This window comes from Athene cunicularia (assembly GCF_003259725.1).
Source record: "Athene cunicularia isolate RWA chromosome 11 unlocalized genomic scaffold, athCun1 chr11_part1, whole genome shotgun sequence".
NCBI classification, from domain to species: Eukaryota; Metazoa; Chordata; class Aves; order Strigiformes; family Strigidae; genus Athene; species Athene cunicularia.
Window position 1 is genome coordinate 13,716,930 of NW_020799113.1, and position 18,302 is coordinate 13,735,231.

General features: G+C 37.8%; 2 long non-coding RNA genes across 2 annotated transcripts in view; one reads left to right on the forward strand and one right to left on the reverse strand.

Moving 5' to 3' along the window:
• The window catches only part of LOC113484455, a 117,794-nt gene that overhangs the window by 44,026 nt on the left and 55,466 nt on the right, over window positions 1-18,302 (reverse strand). The window lies entirely within an intron of this gene.
• On the forward strand, window positions 900-11,746 carry LOC113484454. The gene is made up of 4 exons (XR_003399229.1): window positions 900-1,121; window positions 3,745-3,873; window positions 5,312-7,667; window positions 10,714-11,746. It is a non-coding gene; the product is annotated as an uncharacterized LOC113484454 (long non-coding RNA).

Below are 18,302 nucleotides of genomic sequence, written 5' to 3' on the forward strand. Positions count from 1 at the left end.
TTTGTGATGTAATGATACAGAAAGACTTCTTTTCTTAAGGAAAGCAGGCAGAGGTTATATTTTCCTAACATTACCATGAATTATTTGGTTGTAGTGAAAGGCTTGATTTGTTCTTTTCTATCAGTAATTGATAAGGTCATGGAAAATGTGATACAAGACAGAGATTTGGGAAATTTTGTTTTAATACTGTGGGCTGAAAATTCTTCTGTCTAACAGTACATGTTCCCTCTGGATTAAGTAACCTTTGCAAGTTTTCCACAAACTGATTCTGCTGAATAGAAATTGATTAATGAGCTCAGACACTGAAATTGTCACTAGAAAATAGCCATTGAGATTCTAGTCAGCAATCACTAGCCCCAGGGTCAAGGAAGACCATGGACCGACTTAGCTGAAAAGAGAGCAGCCTTCATTTGTCTTCTCACTAACTTCATTTTAACTGTGCCTGGTGGCGTTGGGTGCAGCCAGGAGTCTGCCACCACTTTTTTGATAAACCCATGTACTGAGGGCTTCTTAGCTAAACTATAAAAATTCCTTCAAGGGTATAATTTCATTGGCCTGAATCTCCACTGCCTCAAGGCTTCAAGTTATTTACACCTGTGTAAAATTAGAGAAAAGTTGGAATCAAACGCAGTCTATCACTCCATGCATTAGGGGCATCATCTATGATGTTACCTCTAAAGATTCCTACTATCACTGTTGCCAGTTTCTTTTAAAAATACATGCTGTAGAGGCATCGAGCTTACTTAAGAGGGTTCACTTGACTTTCACTCTGCTTCACAGACAGCAATATAATTAGTCATATTTAATCCCTTCATATAGATAAGACTCCAAAGAGCTTTCTGTGGACAATGTTCAACTCCCCCGCCCCACCCCACCCCCCGCTCCCTTCAGAAGTTTGCATCTGCTGGCCTGAGAGAGTGACTGCAGACAAATCCATCCTTCAGCCTCTTTCAGGATGTATCATGTTCAACAGATATGAAAGGACATAAGGAAGGGGGAATCAATTCTCTTGCTGGCATGATGCCCCTTATTTGGTGCTGTGGAATAAGAAGGATGTGAGAAAAATAGGAACAGGAAAGCAGAAAAACGCTGTAGAGAGGGCAGACTGTCAGCATATGTAGGTAAGTATCACACAGAAAGGCTGGTGAGATGATAGTCTTGAGAACTGAAATCTCTGTGCCCAGACACAGTCACAAATTTTAATTATTGTGAAGGGGGAGGAGATACTATTAAGTCTTTTCCATGACAGAATGTACAAGGGTACTTTCCTACTAGATTATTATTCTACTGCTTGGAAGACCTGTGGCCACCCATGTGATAGCAGCAGCCATCCTATCTCAAATGAAAACACTATCTTTACCAGGGGAGTTTGAATTGTCAATCCTTGAACTCTGACATTTTCACTTGAACAGGACATTGAAGAGGAATTTGAAATTCCAACCTGAAACCCTTTACTGTGTCCTGTTTACCATGGATTTGCTTATTGATTTTATTATTAAAAAAAATAATGAGAGTCTAAAACATTTACACCCTATTTCTAACCTGTTCTTCCCAATTATTTTCCTAATGTGTAATTTATTCTCGTTCTTGGTTAATATTAGAAATTCACAGATTTTGGAGATACTATTGGCTAGTAATTGTCATGTCATTTCCTTTGTTCATCCAATAATTTTCCATCTGAAAGTCATCATCACTTTGCTTTTAATTTCTATAGATTGAATAAATTAGTGGATGCATGTTTTTGATAAATCAAACAATCAACTATGGACAAAATTATCATCTAGACTCAACAAAGAAAATGTAAGTTCCATGAGAGTCATACCCATTTTAAATTCAGTTTAATGTAAAGATATTGTTGTTCATTAAGAATTCTAAAAATAGATCAATGGTAGTTTTAGTAATAACTATGGATATTGGAAATCATGTAAAAGTTGTATCATATCATCATCACATTTTATAATACATGTTGGATTTCTAGAAAGACAGAAATTTGTAAATAGTTAATGAAACAGTTCATGTCTTGCCAGCTAATTTTAAATTTTTTTTTTCTGGTAGTTATTCCATCAGCAAGCAGAGATCTCTCATCTCTGGGGTTAGTCTATTTTTTTTTTTCCTGTGAGATCTTAATACATTGATCCAGTTTCGATTCTTCTACTGTCCTTTAAAAACAATACACTTTCTGATTATTCAATAGCTCTACAGCTTTAAACATCAAAAATTCAGTCCTGGGTTTTTTTTATTCAGACTTTCTATTCTCATTCTCCACTTCCTTGATGATTTCCTTCTTCCCATTATGTGCTTCTTGGGTAGATACAGTCTCTAGGGCCTTCTTTAGGCAGAGGTAATACAACTTGAAAGTTATTTTATGATATGAACATTGCTCAATCCCTGAGGTATATTTTGTTCATTGAGCTAGGGAGATGATGGTCTTATATTTTAAAGTCAGAAGGTTCCCAGCATTCATGTATCTCTGATGTATCCTGCAGCAATATGTTTAACCTCACCAGGTTTCTGTTTCCCACTTGCAAGATGGGTATCAGGAATTTCTTAGGATATTTTGATGAAAAATTTTTGCTTGTGCATGGAGTATGATGCAGAAATCCTGTACACCAAGATTGGTGACATTAGTCCCATTTCTGAAAACCCTATGCCCATGGGCAGCACAGTACCTGAGCTACTGAGTTCTGTATTTCTATACAAATGCCTATATTTCTAAATCTGTTCTGCATTTTTGAAAATGTTGCCCTTACTGTTCCACAACCACTTCATTTGCAGTTCTGATCTGAACTGCACTGCAAATCAGGTTGACTTTAAAAAGTAGCAATAAATCGTATCAAACATCTCAAGTGAAATGAATTGTATTCAACACATGCTAGCATACCATTGTGGCTTTTTCTAGCTAGCCACAAAACCAGCCAATTAACTAAAATTATGTTTTACATAAAAAGAACCTCAGACACTAAATTTCTAAGTATTAATGAAGTATATGCACAAATTCAGTATTTATTCCAATGCATACCCCGATTTTTTTTCTCTGATGCCCTCATTGCAACAATAATTGAGGTATAATAAATACTAACAGTATCTTGCATCTGAGAAAAGCAGCATTGACAGACACACAGGTTTTACTGCCTAGAAATAGAGTATTTCTAGTTATAATGATAGCCAGACAAAAAGCATACAGGCCTGAGTAGCTTCTTTGGGATTATTTTCATTAGATGTCATAAGGTCCCTGGGTACTTGTACAATCAGTAACACTTCACAGAGCCTTCACGTCTAACAAATAATTAGCTAAAATTGAACCAGAGATTTCTTACATGCATGTCATAGGTTTGATATGAATAATGAGGGAAAAGGTTAACAGAGGGTCATAGACAGTTCCCTATCTTCCAGCTTATTTATTCAGTGAAATGAGAAATTGATCACATTATTTCTTATAGAAGAACCTGATTCATTACAATCAGCTCTGAATTGGCAGTTTTTGCTTTAGGCAATTTCAGAACATTACTTATGCTTAAAGAGTTACTGGTAAGGTCATTTTACAACTTGTAATCACCTCTCTGACCCCTTCATGACCATGGTCTCAAAAGCTGAAGCATATGTGAAAACTGATAAAAGTATGCATGTGAACAGAAAACTAACAGTTAAACAAGAGGAGCTGAACAAACAAAACCACACAATTGAAGTATGGATGACCACATTCAGGTGTACTAGAAAATATTGAGAACACATTATCTCTTGCAGATCATAAATGCACATTGAGTCATCCCTAATTTGGCAAGATATCTATTGGAGGGAAAATTAATCTGATATTGCATGCAGCATTAACCAGTGGAGGGCAAGAAAAAGGAAAGGAAATGGAGACAGCTACAGGTAAGAATCTGGAGTTGGAGGTGATACTATGGGAGCTAGAGGGACAGAAAAGGCTAGTTCTTTCCCCTACGTGTAGCAATGGTCACTTACTCCCTCTTCTACTGACCCAAACTTCCTTAGCACCATGAACCAAGCTCTTTTTATTCTACAGAAGGTTTAGAACATCTTTCCAGAACTGCTCACATCACATGACAAGCACTGTGACCTCTCAGGTGCTCCATGTTTTGGAGAACACTTTTACCAAAGTTTCCTCTTGCTACACCAGTATCACTCCAATCAGTCTGCCTTTTCCAGACAGAATGAGAACTGCAATCCTTGCAGGGCCAGAATCAATTCCTTCCCAATTACGGCGATGCACTGGGTGAAACCTGGCAGTGCTTGAGAACCAGCGTCATACAAACATTGCAGAGTGCAGCTGCTGCTGGGCTCCAGATTAGATGGCAGATATTCACTGAAAGTATAAGATTCTCTTTAAATTAATGGAAATTATTTAATTACCTTTACAAAATTAAGCCCAAAATTCAGGTTAGGCACCCCATTGTGTATTGTAAGAAAAATAGTAGGAAAATTGTAGTAAGTGTTTGAGAACAGAGGAGAAAAAAAGCAGTACAGAACTTTGGCTGATTTATGACAAAAGTGTGTAAATTACTATAGAATTAACTGCTTAGCATATGACATTCATTAAAACAGCTATCGAAGAGCAACAAGTACAAAACAAAGAAACATTACATGTATATTTCAGTTGGAATAACTTCTCAATTATGCCTCTTAGCTACAGTGTCAAAAAAGGCTTTATCGCCACTTCAAAGCACAACAAAGTGGTGCTTTAAAAATAATTCTGGTGGATAACTGAACTAGGGTATGTTCAAGTATAAACTACAATACAAAATATAATCTACAGAGTACTCTTTTTAAGCACCGGAATTTCATATACTTGAGAGGCTAATGTTCAGGTCTGCAGAAGGATTTAAGCATCTAAAATGAGATTAAGAGGACTTTTTTAAGCTTCTACACCCACAAGAGCAATCCTTCAAACTTCTTCCTGACCACATAGATGCCAGAAGTCTGTAATTGCTTATATGTCACTTAATAAAGTTTACCAAGTGCTTAATAGTCTGTTTTGCACTTGCTGAATACAGTCTTTTCACCAGCAGAAGGAAGCAGTTTGAGATTATCTAGCAGTTTAAAATGACATGATCAACAAGGCAGCAGATGTCTTATGTCCCCCAAGAACCAATGCTTCCAAAGCACACCAGTCTGGTAGGTGTTGTCAGGACATGTCCAATGTATATCCACAGGAGAAAGGTGTGATCAAAGAGGAAGACATCTCCGTTTTTATTCCATAGGATAATGAACACATGCTCAAAACCTTTCTTAATCTGAGAGAATCCAAAAAAGTTTATTTTCTTCCAAGAGTTTACTAATCATGTACCCACAGGCTGCGAAGACCTAAGAAGGTACACTGAGCCAGTGGAGAGGAGGATGATTCACAGGAACAGAGAAAGGATTAAATGACAAACAGCATTCTCCAGCCCAGTGATTCATCTGGAAGAGAAGAGTTATGGATTCAGGTGCTTGTGCTACTTGTTTGGAATTCAGTGTCTCAGTTTGGTCACAGCTGTAGACGGAGTAAGAATAAGGCACTTTATTCTCTCTGTTTAATTCAGCATTGTAGATTTTGCTTATGGAACAAGGTACCTGAATTTGAAGCATAGTGGCTTCAGCAATACCTCTGGAGATTTTGTCCTAGATTCTTAAGCTCATCGAATAACCAAAAAAAAAGAAAAAAAAAATTTAAAATCATATCTCCATGTCTTCTTGAATGTGTGGTTCACTGAAGCTCACTTAAATCGGACATAAATGCATAAGAACAAATTTTAGACATTTTGTCAGCATCTTCTTTGAAGGTGGCCTAAATGGTCTTATAACAGTTTTCACCTTCCTTTAATTTGATTTGCTGATGATTCCAATAATTTAAGGGAGAGGAAAAGCACACCTGAAAATGAACAACGTGTAGCATGTTCTCGACTGCAGTTTTGGTATCTGCTTTAAAGGTATTGCTTAATCATTAAAAAGCTATTGGCAACAAAGTTGTAGAAATGAAGGTTACTACTAAAACTGCCCTAAAAATTGCAGATAAGAGTGGTTTAAAACAGGACTGTAACAATCATATAAGTCAATTACTGGTAGCTGTACAGGTGAACGTTGTAGTATGCCCGCTAGAAAATGGACTCACACCTGCAGCTTCCTTATCTTCAGGATGCTTAATTTACTGAGATTTGTCCAACGTTGACAAGGAATGAGAATTGTGTGGTTGGAAAGGAAATCAGAAATATCCAGTTTAAAACAATAGCCAAGAACCTCATGAAAATGTGTGTATTTCACTAATAAACACTACTTCAAACCTGTTTGTGAATATATATTTCATTCGACTTTCTTGGCACAAGATTAGCCTTTCTGGTCTATTTATGTGAAGTATGTGAGTAAAAGGTCAACAGCAGCAAATCCAAGTATCAGCTACATATTTCATACACTCCTTTTCAACACATCTAATGCTATCTCTATTCCTCACAGCTATTCCATTTTGTACCAAGTAAAAGACTAGTGGAAGAAGAACTACCCAATACTTTCCAGTCCCTAAAATTGCCACCCTTATACAATTTCATTTAAGACAACGATTTTGACAGTTTCTTCCCCTTTGTTAGGTCTCGTCATATTGCTAGGCTGCTGCTTATGTTCTTTCACACAGCACTCATAGATTTGAACCTTCTTCGGTATGACTGTGCAGCAGCTTTGGCTCTGGACAAAGCTTTTCTTGCAACAGGCTTTCCATTTCTTCACAGACAGGATGGGGCAGTCCAGATCCCATAGACACATGAGAGCAAAACAGGGCTCTTTTCTATCCCCACCCCTTTTCCAGAGCTTCGACTTTGTCAGCATGCTGGATTTACAATTTATATCTGCTAGGACATACAGTATTTAAAACAACCAGGCATTTTGCAGCAATTCTAAAAGCCAGTCACTTTTTTTTTACCCTGGCTAGCACAAAAAATACGTTGATCTAAACAAAATAGCACATACGTACGCAACCTCAGAATCTCACAAGTGCTCTTGCTTCTATACCATCAGCTGCAACAGAAGGCTAAAGAATAGGAAAAACATTCCTGATGGAAAGATGTGCTCCAGTTCCTTTCATAACTCGTTACACCTTTGTAAGTCCTTTCAATTCTGCTCCTACTTAAACTCAACAGTTTTGAGGATTTGGCAAAGCATTAAGACCTGAGCTATTTTTTCTCCTGCTGAAAATCTTCTGGTTGGTAAAGTCAAGTTTCCTATTGTGAAGGAAAAGAAAGCTTTTTTTATTTTTTTAAATGGGATATTTTAAGATGCTCCTACATAACCAAGAGCTATCAAAATTCAGCAACAATATTTAATGCTTGGCATAGAAACAGCCCTGAAAAACGTCACTGACATACAGAGCACATACACCATTGTGACAATGTCCTAATCTTTGTGAATTATGGGATCTCAACCAGAATTCACAAACTGTACACAGACTGAATCTCCAGACTGTCAGAAATACACGTAAGTAGTATCTAACTTTATCTTGAAAAGGTCCTTATCTGTTACGAATTACAGTACATTGCCTCACAGCTCTATTACAGCATTCAGAATTGTTTCATTATTTCAGATCATTGAATACTACAGCTTATACGACACTCAGGAGGCCTTTTTCAGGAAAAACAAAAGATAATTCCTGTCACAGGTAGCTTATTATCCCTGCCCTTATATCGGTAAGTTGCAGTAGTGGCTAGAAATATTTCACCTCTATGTACTTTTCCTTGCACGATCAAAGTTCAGTCCTGCAAAAGCTTAAATAATTAATAACTTTGGAAATTTTATTCATTCAGATGTTAAAAGCCGACCAACATCTAAGGAGACAACATAAAGACCATGAATTAGCCTTGTGAAAAAGAAAAGCATTTCTCCCCTTTGGAATCATCCTCTCTAATCAATAGCTGTCTTGGGCCCAAAAGTGAATAAACAATTTTCACAAAATATGAATGTCAACAAGTCAACAGCTAAAGTATCATTTCTCTGTTTAAAGGGAGAACTAGAATCTGCCTGCATATTCAATCAAATATGTCTTTGCAAAAGTTGCACATTTTGTGGAGTCAAGAGTTCCACATTTTATTCATTGCTTCCAGGATGGACTCTCTTATCAGGGAGATAAAATAATGAAAGTGAAAAGTGAGCATTCTACCTAATACTTAAATTTAAAATTAAGTGATATTATAGAAACCTATTTTGTGAAAATATTTTAAAGGATTTCTGCTCGAATGCAGAATGAAAACATTTGAAGCTTTGAAGATCTCACGAAACATAATAATGATTTTTCAGGCTAACTGTAGACGGATCTATCCCATGATAAATTGTACATCCAGCTACAAACATCAGAGGCCCAAAAAAATAGTTAACATCCTATTTCTGCAGCAACACTATTATATCCTTTCTTCAAAGGTTCCTAAATCCCTATAATAAATTGAAGATATTTCATTTGAGACACTATCAGATTCCATAATGAGTTAAGCCTCTTTACAGTTTATTTTAATAAAGCACAGCTTTCTAAATATACAGAGGCTATAAAACATGCAGGTTGCAGCAATAATATGTTTAGTAGCCTTGCTTGATAAAGTGGAAATGTTTGCATGTTTCAAATTACGAGCAATTTAAAGTAGGAAGTAAGCAAACTAGCTCTTGTGTTATGAAGCTTGACATTGTTAAGCCTTAAGAGAACACATACTTCAAAGTCATACAGACTGAAATATGCCCTGTAAGCTTAGCAAGAGGAGCAATGCCATAATGATGTACTGCACAAAAATCACCACAAACTTCCATTTCAGTGTGAAGTCGCCTAGCTGTAAATTTCAAAAATTTACTGCTGGTCCTATTTTTAAAATTAATTCATTATTCATTTTCTTATGAAATGATTAGTGCATATAAAAAAACAGAAGAAAGCTTTCCGTTGGATATCAACTAAGAAAAGTAATCACTGTAAATTACAAATAGTAAAAAATGTACCAGCATTTTAAATTAACTGACAGTCAGAAGTATCACTCGATAACAAATCTTTCAAAAATATTAAGGTAAATTACTATTCTTTTCCTCTGCATCAACATAAATGTGGAGACTCTTTTTTCTCTTCCATGAATTTGGTATTAACTCTGCAAACATTCACACCTGTATATTTTCTGCCCATAAATAGCAGAAGTAAAGTGAATGACAGTACCTACAAACCCAAATGTTATTCCTAATTCTTCACATAACTGTAGTTAGAATTCAAGTAATTAAAATATTGCATATATGAAATAAAATGCTAAGAATCAACTAGAAACACAACAGAAATTTAAAAATCTCAACCTAAGCAGCCCCTGATTTGTCTTTCAAATCAGTCTGGAATATCATGACTTTTCAAATCTATAGCTACTTTATTTCAGAAGATAACTGATTTAGAGACGCAGCCGCATTCACTTGCAAAGACTTATTCTCAAGGATGACTGTAGAAGGAAATGTGTGCACAAATCCACAACTAGAGTTGTTACATGCATAAATGCTTACAAAAAGAACTGTCATTCATCAGTTCAGCTAATAAACTGACAGCAAATAAGACACCTACAGGCAGATCAAAAGTGTAAATGTGTATCTAAAGACTTTCTGAAAACAGGTAACTTACTGAGAATCATTGCTCATTTTGCGTCCATTACAATGCAAATGTAGCTCTCATTTTTGTATCAGGGTTCTAAACATCTTCACTTTAAAAGTAGTTCAATTTGTAGATATAAATATTATGATGCCATATATGAAAAACTATTTACCTTATTGCAAATTCATCCCATTTCTTGAATTTCAGTCTGCTCATTTTTGACTGTGAGCTGAATTTCAGTCTGCTCATTTCTGTGAGCTTTAATGAACCTTCTTATTTTTCCTTTGTTCCTTTAGTACTCATTTAGATGAAACTCACTGTCTGATGTTTGAAATCTTTATCACACACCACACTGAATATTATATGTAAAATGTTGTTGGGGCCTTATAAAAATAAAGATTCTAGAAAAAAATGTCATCACAGAACTGAGTTACTATTTCTATCCACTCTTCCACTCTGTTGGCAAAAAAAAAAAAAAAAAAAAAAAAAAAGGGCAGGGGGAGGTGTTCACTTAGCGGCTCCTCTAGTATTTCAGAAAAGAATCGTCTCCAAAGCCCTTTTACCCTTAGTATACACAGTACACCTGTGAGCACAGAGGTGCTTCCTTTGGAAATATTTTTAGTAAACAGCAAGAGTTAACAGATCTTACCTTGAGCATATCTATTTCTGAGAGACCATTAAGTCATATACAAGGATGACACTGTAAGCTAACTGAACGAGATATTAAAAATTGACTAATTTAACGGCAAATCCTAACTCACAGTGGTGCTTCTGAAAATCCCTGTCTGAATGCCTGAATATGACAAGTGCCACATTTTAAAAGCCCTGATATGTAATGAGCGTTGCTTATGTAATCCAACTTGAGATGCTACTTGAAAGACTTCTAGCGGTCTTACTGTCAGTAAGAGAAATTAATGAATGAATGTGTATTGAAAATATTTGACGTTTTTATATCTTGTTCTGACACTCTCAGGTCCTAGAGCTGCTGAATACAGAGAATCACAGAGATGCCTTTCACTGCTTCACAGATGTTTGCTTAGCAGCTGTGTAGGCACCAGAGTGCAGAGCAGCAGGTGAGCTAACCCGCTCTGCCAGGAAGGTCTGACTAACTTCTTCACTGCTATCTGCTCTTACAGAACACAACTGTTACGGGACTCCAAAACTTCAGTATTGCATCATGGTTCATAATGTAGGCTTTCTCACTGATGTACAGAAGTTTATGGCAGCCTTCACAAATGAAGTTTTATTAAGCTGAGTTTAAAACATGAAGAAGCAAAGACTTGCCAAGTGAGTTCAAACAAAGCTGGTGGTAGAAGCAGACACGTAGCACCGGATTTTGAGTTCCAACACCTTTGCTTACATGCTAGGAGACTGAACCTTCTCTTTCAAACAGTTAGAAAACGATAGCGGCAGCAAATCAGTCTTTGTTCAACCAAAGCTACAGAATTCTTTTTTGTGCAAAATTAGATCTCTCCGGACACTATCTCTTCAAGCATACATGATGTATGCAGTTTGTCTTTTTTCTAAAAAACAAGAAACATTAGTCAATTCAGCAGAAAGAGTGCTTGTGGATTCCTGTGGGCTCATATCATCACAAAAGGAACTGACTAGTTTGATCCAGACTGTATGCAGGTGATGATATGTCCATCCTGCTGATTCTGATTTAATAAGCAGCTTCAATTGGCTATAAAATAAAAACCTGCATCTTTATGGGTCTGGGCGCTTTTTTTGTTTGTTTTGGGGTTGTTTTTTTTTTTTTTTGTTTTAGTTTTGGTTTTTTGTTGTTGTAAGTCATGCACATTGAGAATCAGAATGCTTTGTCAGATAATGCTTTCAGTTGATGCTTTTGGAGACTTGAATGCATGTAGCTCCTGACAATGATTATATGCACGTGTTCCATATAATTCCAAAAGCACACCCATTATGAAAGATTAGTACAGTTGTGCTTATGATGTATTTAGGTCGTCTGTTACTGAATATTTCTACTGTCAGTACAACAAAAGTGTGATGATCACAGTTAAAGCTTAACAAAGAAAATGCTGTCAGGCAATTAGTAAGCTGAAGTCAGCAGTACTAAAGTGAAATATATCATGTTTGGAATAGCGGAGTGGTTTGCTTGTGATAAATGTTGAAACAGGTCCTCATACACAAAACATATCCTAGCCTTGGAAAAAGTTTAGTATGTGAAAAAAAAAAAAAAAAGAAAAAGATGGCAACACAGCTTTAACTTGTTTTTAGACTTCTCAGTTTTCTTTAGAAAACAGCCTCAGCCACTGGGCATCCAGGAAAGCAAGTATTCATTCATTCATTCTAGCACATTTGTCTTTTTACGAAAATCATGAAAACAGCACACCTTAGGAAAAGACTGCACTACAAACATATATCTGCCTAAGAAAAAGGGAGAGTCTATCAAATGAATCATCTCAAAAACTGCAGAAATTTTTGAAAAAATTCAAGTAAATCTTATTCTAGAAAGACTATTACATAAAAAAAATAATTTGGCAAAGCCTGGTAATATTCTCCATTCCATTGGAGGGAATACGAAGGTAGAAATACAGTAAATTCAAAGCCAGCATGAAGTCTTTCCAAAGTCTCTAAGACTTCCCAGTCAACAACTAAGCAATTACAAAAGCTATAATGAGTATGTTTTTAGAAAGGAGTGACGGCTAAATTCAGATACAGCCTGACCAAGCAGGATTTCATCCCAAGTTAGTCAATACTGGCTGACTTACAGTAGGTCTCAGTTTGTTCTAAACTGTTTTACTGGCCCCATTTTTTAACTGTCAGACTTCGTTCTCCTTAACCTAGTTATCATAGGTATGAAAAAACCCTACTATATCATACTATAGGATATAGGGCAGATCATTCCTGACCAGAAATTAAGCACTTATAAAATCAGTAAGATACAGTTCAGAAACATGATGCACAAAATGAGAAAAGCTAAAGCAAAAATAAGGCAGGCCTGGAACAGAGGGGAATTTTTTTTTTAATCCCTATTTCACTTAAACTACCTAAATTACCAAAAATATTCTCAATATCAAAATCAACATAACCTGAAAGATTCCTGGACAATATACAAAACAAAACCGTAATCAGAAGTAACTATACCAAACCACAGAGATTTCACCATCTAAGCTGCAAAAGAATTAGGTCTGTGGTATTAACAAGTGCGACATCAGGAATTGTGAGAGCTGTAAGGGAGAAAGAATTGGTTTTGTTCAGTGTTGTAACTGCGATGGCAGCAACAAAATATATCTGAGTTAGTTTTACTTCAGATATAGATAGCAATGAAAACATGTTAGCACTGATGAGGATGGTTGCATGATGTCACTGGAGCTCTGCACCCATCCTCGACAGCCCATGTACACTAGTGCTACATCCTTCCCGCTAACAGTAATCAAGCTACTTAAATTCCAGATAGCCACATACGTTGCTCTAACACCTGTGGCTTCTAGGGAAGCATCTTTGTAATAACATATGTAACAATTTTTTTTCCTCTATGTCTAGAACAGGAAAGAACAGAAGTATCATATGAAATGACCAAGCTTACTAGAACTGCAAAAGCTAAATACTGAAAACATGAAAATAGAATATATTCTAAGACAGGCTGTAGAAGTTTACCTGACTTAAAACTGACTGACTGACCTTAAAAACAAACAAAACCCCCACATTTGAATAAATTGGGAAGAAAGGATCCAGTGAGGGGCTGTAGACACACATTTAAAACTCGATCTCAATAAAAATCATAAAGATAGCATTACAAGGCCCTATTGCCCAGAAGCTTCAGGCCAACAGAGAATACAAGAAAGAATCACAGACACAGCCCAGCTAAAAAGTAACAGGTCAACAGCAGCACCCAGACAGCTGGTCAGACACCAACTGCTACTGACAAGCTTATGGGCAAGAAACATCAAAAAGGGACTCAAGGGGACATGGTGGGGCAAAATGAGTTTGTCATTGACATAAGGCTCATTGCCCTCAGGGTCTAGGTTCTAAACTGCTACATCTGCTCTTTTATGATGAAGTCTTTCAAGATGGATGCTGCGTATTTTATTATTTTCAACACTTGTTTCTAGCATATTTGTTTGAGGAGCATATTAAGAGTGTAAGAACATACAATGTCCACGTTGATTTAGACTAAAGGATTATATAGTCCAGTGACTAACTCCAGCTGTGCTAAAAAGCACAAAGAATGAAGCAGATGCACACAAATATATCACACAAGGACCTTGATAATCTAGTACCTCCAAGCTGCTGATATATTTACCTGGTAACACTATAGATCCTCCAGTAGGATCTACTACACGAACTTTTGAGCTAGAAGATGTATCTAAGAAAATAAGGGAAGGATTGAGTTAATGGGTAATAGTCCTGAATACATAAAAGCTGTCACTGTTTGTGGAAAAGTAGTATTAGTCACAAAATGGGAGAGACAAAGAATTAATAATCTAGAGGAGTAACTTAACGAGCTTTTCCAGAATATGGGGGTATTTAATTCTACTACAATTTTAAACAGTGAATAGACAACATGCAGCACTGGAGACCAAGGTCTCCTTTTACTGCTGTTTGGGTTTGTGTGTGTGGTGGGGTTTTTGGGAGTGGAGGAGAGAGCTACAGAGGTGGCCCCTGTGAGAAGCTTCTCAAAGCTCATGCGGCTCCAAATCAGACCTGCCTCTTGCCAAGGCCAAGCCAAGTAGTTGCACCTCTGTGATAACCTATTTAAGAAGGGGAACCTGGGAGGAGGAGTTGGAGTTGTGAGGAGAACACTTGTGTGAACACTGAGGTCAGTGGAAGAAAGGAGAAGGGGGGAGGTGTGCTGGAGCAAAGACTCCCTTGTATCCCGTAGTGAGATGGCAGGGCTGCCCCCCACCCATGGAGGTGACCATCAGAGCAGATGCCGACCTGCAGCCCGTGGAGGACCCCACACTGGAGCAAGTGGCTGTGCCCAAAGAAGGCCGGGACTGAGGGAAACCCATGTGCTGGAGCAGTTTGTCACTGGGAGGACTGTGACACACTGGAGGGACCCGCTTTGGAGCAGCTTGAGAAGAGTTGCAGCTTGGAGAAAGGACTCATGTCAGATAAAGTTCACGGAGGACTGTCTCCTGTGAGAGAGGAATCACGCTGGAGCAGAAGAAGAGTGCAAGGAGTGTTCCCCCTGAGGAGGAAGGAGCAGCAGACTGACCATAACCCACTGCGCTACTGGGGACAGAATGTGAAGGTATTGGGATCAAAGCTGAGCCCAGGAAGAAGGGAGGGGTGGGGGGAAGGCATTTTTTAAGATGTAGTAATACTTCTCATTGCCCTACTCTCCGTGGTGGTGGTGTTAGTGTTTGAATTAAATTGATGGGTTTTTCTTCCCCTAAAGAGTCTGTCTTTTGTCTGCGACCATAATGGTTGAGTCATCCTTATCTCCATCAATCTCTTGAGACTTTTGCTTTATTTTCTCCTTCCCATCCCTCAGGGGAAAGGGGTGAGCAAGTGACTGTCTGGTGTCCAGTTACCCTCTGGGCTCAAACCATGAAAACTGCTAAGACTATGTCCTTAACTGCCCAGAACTAAATTCTGAGTCTTAACTCTTGAAAGCTGGAATATTACTGTATGACTATACATAAAATGAAGGGAATCCAGCAAAGAAAAGGTTTTGGTGGAATTGTTAAAAGCATCAATACCAAATGCTTGGCAAGTAACAACTGTGGAAGGTACAACTGTTTTCATCTATATGAAGGGTACAGACCAAAAAAAGTAGTAAAAATTGCTTGGTGAATCAAACTTTCTCTCAATAATATCTGTCATTACAAGACTTATAGAGATTATTGGAAAGAATGAAAACTGGAAAGAGTGAGAAAAGGAAGTGATAACTTGGTCCAGAACTCTGTGTTTAGGAGAACCTCCTTCAGGCTGCCTGTATGGATCATACCTTCCCACAGGCTTGCAGTGAGCAATCAGTGAAGGTGACCAGTGGGAAGCAGCAAGCCACACCCTATAAACTGTAAATCACACAACCCCTCTTTAACCATTACAATAAGCTGGCAAGTGTTCCCTGATAGTCTCTTAATATTATTTAGTGACGTTTGTGCCTGTAATGCAATCCATAAGTTAAAACTCCCTGGCACTTGGCATACGCTACAGATAGTTCAACAACAAACACACACACAGTTGTACTTATCTGGCCCAAAGCTTTTTAAGGCTGTATTTTCAGGAGATGAAGACATCAGCCGGATGCTTTGGGAAGTCCACCTCTGTTATTCCATAGAAAGAGAAGAAGCTGTCCTCTGGCAGTTCTCCGTTGCAAAAAAATTCACGTTCTCACTAATTGTGATCTCTCTTACTGAGGCACTTACTTACTGTCAGACACCAACTGTGTTTGTGACACACTCATTTAATGTCACATTACTGACCTTCCACATTCTTCATTTATGAGTTGAAGGTACTATGCAGGCAGCTAGAACACATGGCTTAGGTATTTATGGATCCATTTAACTTAACAGAAAATCATCTCAGAATCTATCTAATGGCAGATGAACTAGTATAAGAGAATGTCTATGAACACTTGATACCGAATTATAATCACCATTTATCTTCACTGATACATATGTCCTTCACTATGATGGCCAACAGTCTCTCAAAAATTTCTGAAAATAATTGTTTTTAATTTTCTGTGAAGCTCTGCTTTTTGTGTCTCTAATTCTACACTTACACTTAGTTCTAATGGAAAATTTATTCTCCCAAAGGAAAAGACATTTCTCAGTTAGCTAGATAGTCCTCTGCTGCCTTTGGTTATATTATATGATAGCAGAGTTGTAGCCTTGAACTGACTTTCTATTCCACTGGAGCAAGTGCCAAGATGACAGACAGCAGAGCACACTGTGTTCCACCTGTACTGCACAGATGGTGTGCTTGGACAGCAACCACTCCAGTGACATCCTGCAAATGATAATGATACATAGATATGTAAAAAGAGGATTTAAGACTTCTATGAGTCACTACCTGCCACCAAGTGAAACAGATCTATCAGCTGTCCAAAAGTTGCGAGACAGCTGCAAAGGCCCCTGACTACACCATGAAGAGGTATAAGCATCTTAAAATTAGACGGATCACTCTCTGGAATGGTCAAACCTTTCTGTCAACTATCAGAGGAGAGGCAACCAGGACACCTGTGAAAAGGAGAAGAAAACAATCCAACGCTCAACCTGTTCCACCAAATAGAAACTGTGTAACATCACTGAGGGCAGAACTCAGAAGATGGCTTGTGAAGCTCCAGCCACACAGACCTCACTTCACTTTTTGCATGTATCTATATAAAGTCTTCAGTCTCTGGTCAAGGTTATACTTTCTTAATCTCTTCCCTCTCCACTCCCCAGCAATTAAGATCTTTCTTAAATTCTGCCCTCTTCCAGACACAGCTGCATAAGCTCCCTCCCCTTTTATCTCAAAGAGCAACATTATGTTTCTGTTTAATACATTTTCATTCCTTTTAATGACACTTAGCAGTTGAAAAGAAGGAAAAAAAATCATCAAATCTCAGATACATAACCACTGTAAGTGTTGCGCAAAGCACATCTCTAACTCTGCAGGAAGCAGAGCTATGGTAGGACTGAGAGTACCGTCAGTCACCTGAACAGCTACCCCTTCATTCTAGTTGTGCTTATTTCCTTATGGTGGCTCTGCTTCGACTTTTAATTACGTTCTATGGGATATGAGGATGGACCAGACTTTCTTCGACAGTCTGAATTGTTTTCTCAGGACACCAGCCAACACTGACACTATGCTATTTTTCAGGATTAATTATTCTGATAGGCTAGACTACAACAACATCAGGAAAACAGCAGCCACAACATCAGCAATGATAGCATTTTCCTGTCACTCAGACTTGCACAATGGCCAGAAGAATTTGCATTCATTGGTAAGACAGACACTGGAAGTGCATAGGATCAATCTAGGTAAGTGGCTTCCCCCCTCCCTTCTGTTAGTGTGATTTTCCATTCTGAATGATGTTGAATTACCCAGAAAAAACAACTGCACCTAAACCAAATCAGCCTAATGGTGAAAACAAAATGACAGGAAAGTACCTGCAGTGTCAGGACTGCTAAGAAACAAGTATTCTGGAGTTCTGTTAGCTCGAGGACTCCAAAATTATCTTTACATTCTTTTAAATTCTTTCCAGAGATATTTTTATAATGCTTTGCTACCACACATACAGAGAAAAATCCTAACACCATAGATAATGTTTGGCCATAGGCAACAGGCAAATCAGGCCACTGCTAAAGCAGCAAACTAACAAGGGACAGTAAAATAACTGCAGTGCAATGACCTGTTTTGCCTGTGTTTGAACCCTGCAAAACTAGGCTTGCTACTGATGCTGTTAACCAAGTCAGAATCCGAGGGGAGGGAGCCCTATTCAGCAACAGTTTTCAAATCCACTGGCACCAGGCTTCACCAGTTTACAACCTCATATGCATCCCTTTCTTCACTTTCTCTTTTTCCTTTACACGAATGACTCAATCCCTTTTCTCAGGGACAGCAAATCTCAAATGTGTTTATACTACTTTGAGTAGGTTCTTGCCAATGTCCCAGGGACTACGGGAAGGCAGAGTTACATCTTTACTCTTTATCTGAGCTATGTGTGCCTTTGAAATCAATGTTAGCAGCAGAAGTACAAAGTGAGATTTTAAGACTTAATTTCACTATCATATACAAATATACAGGTCCATCTGACAACCTCCAA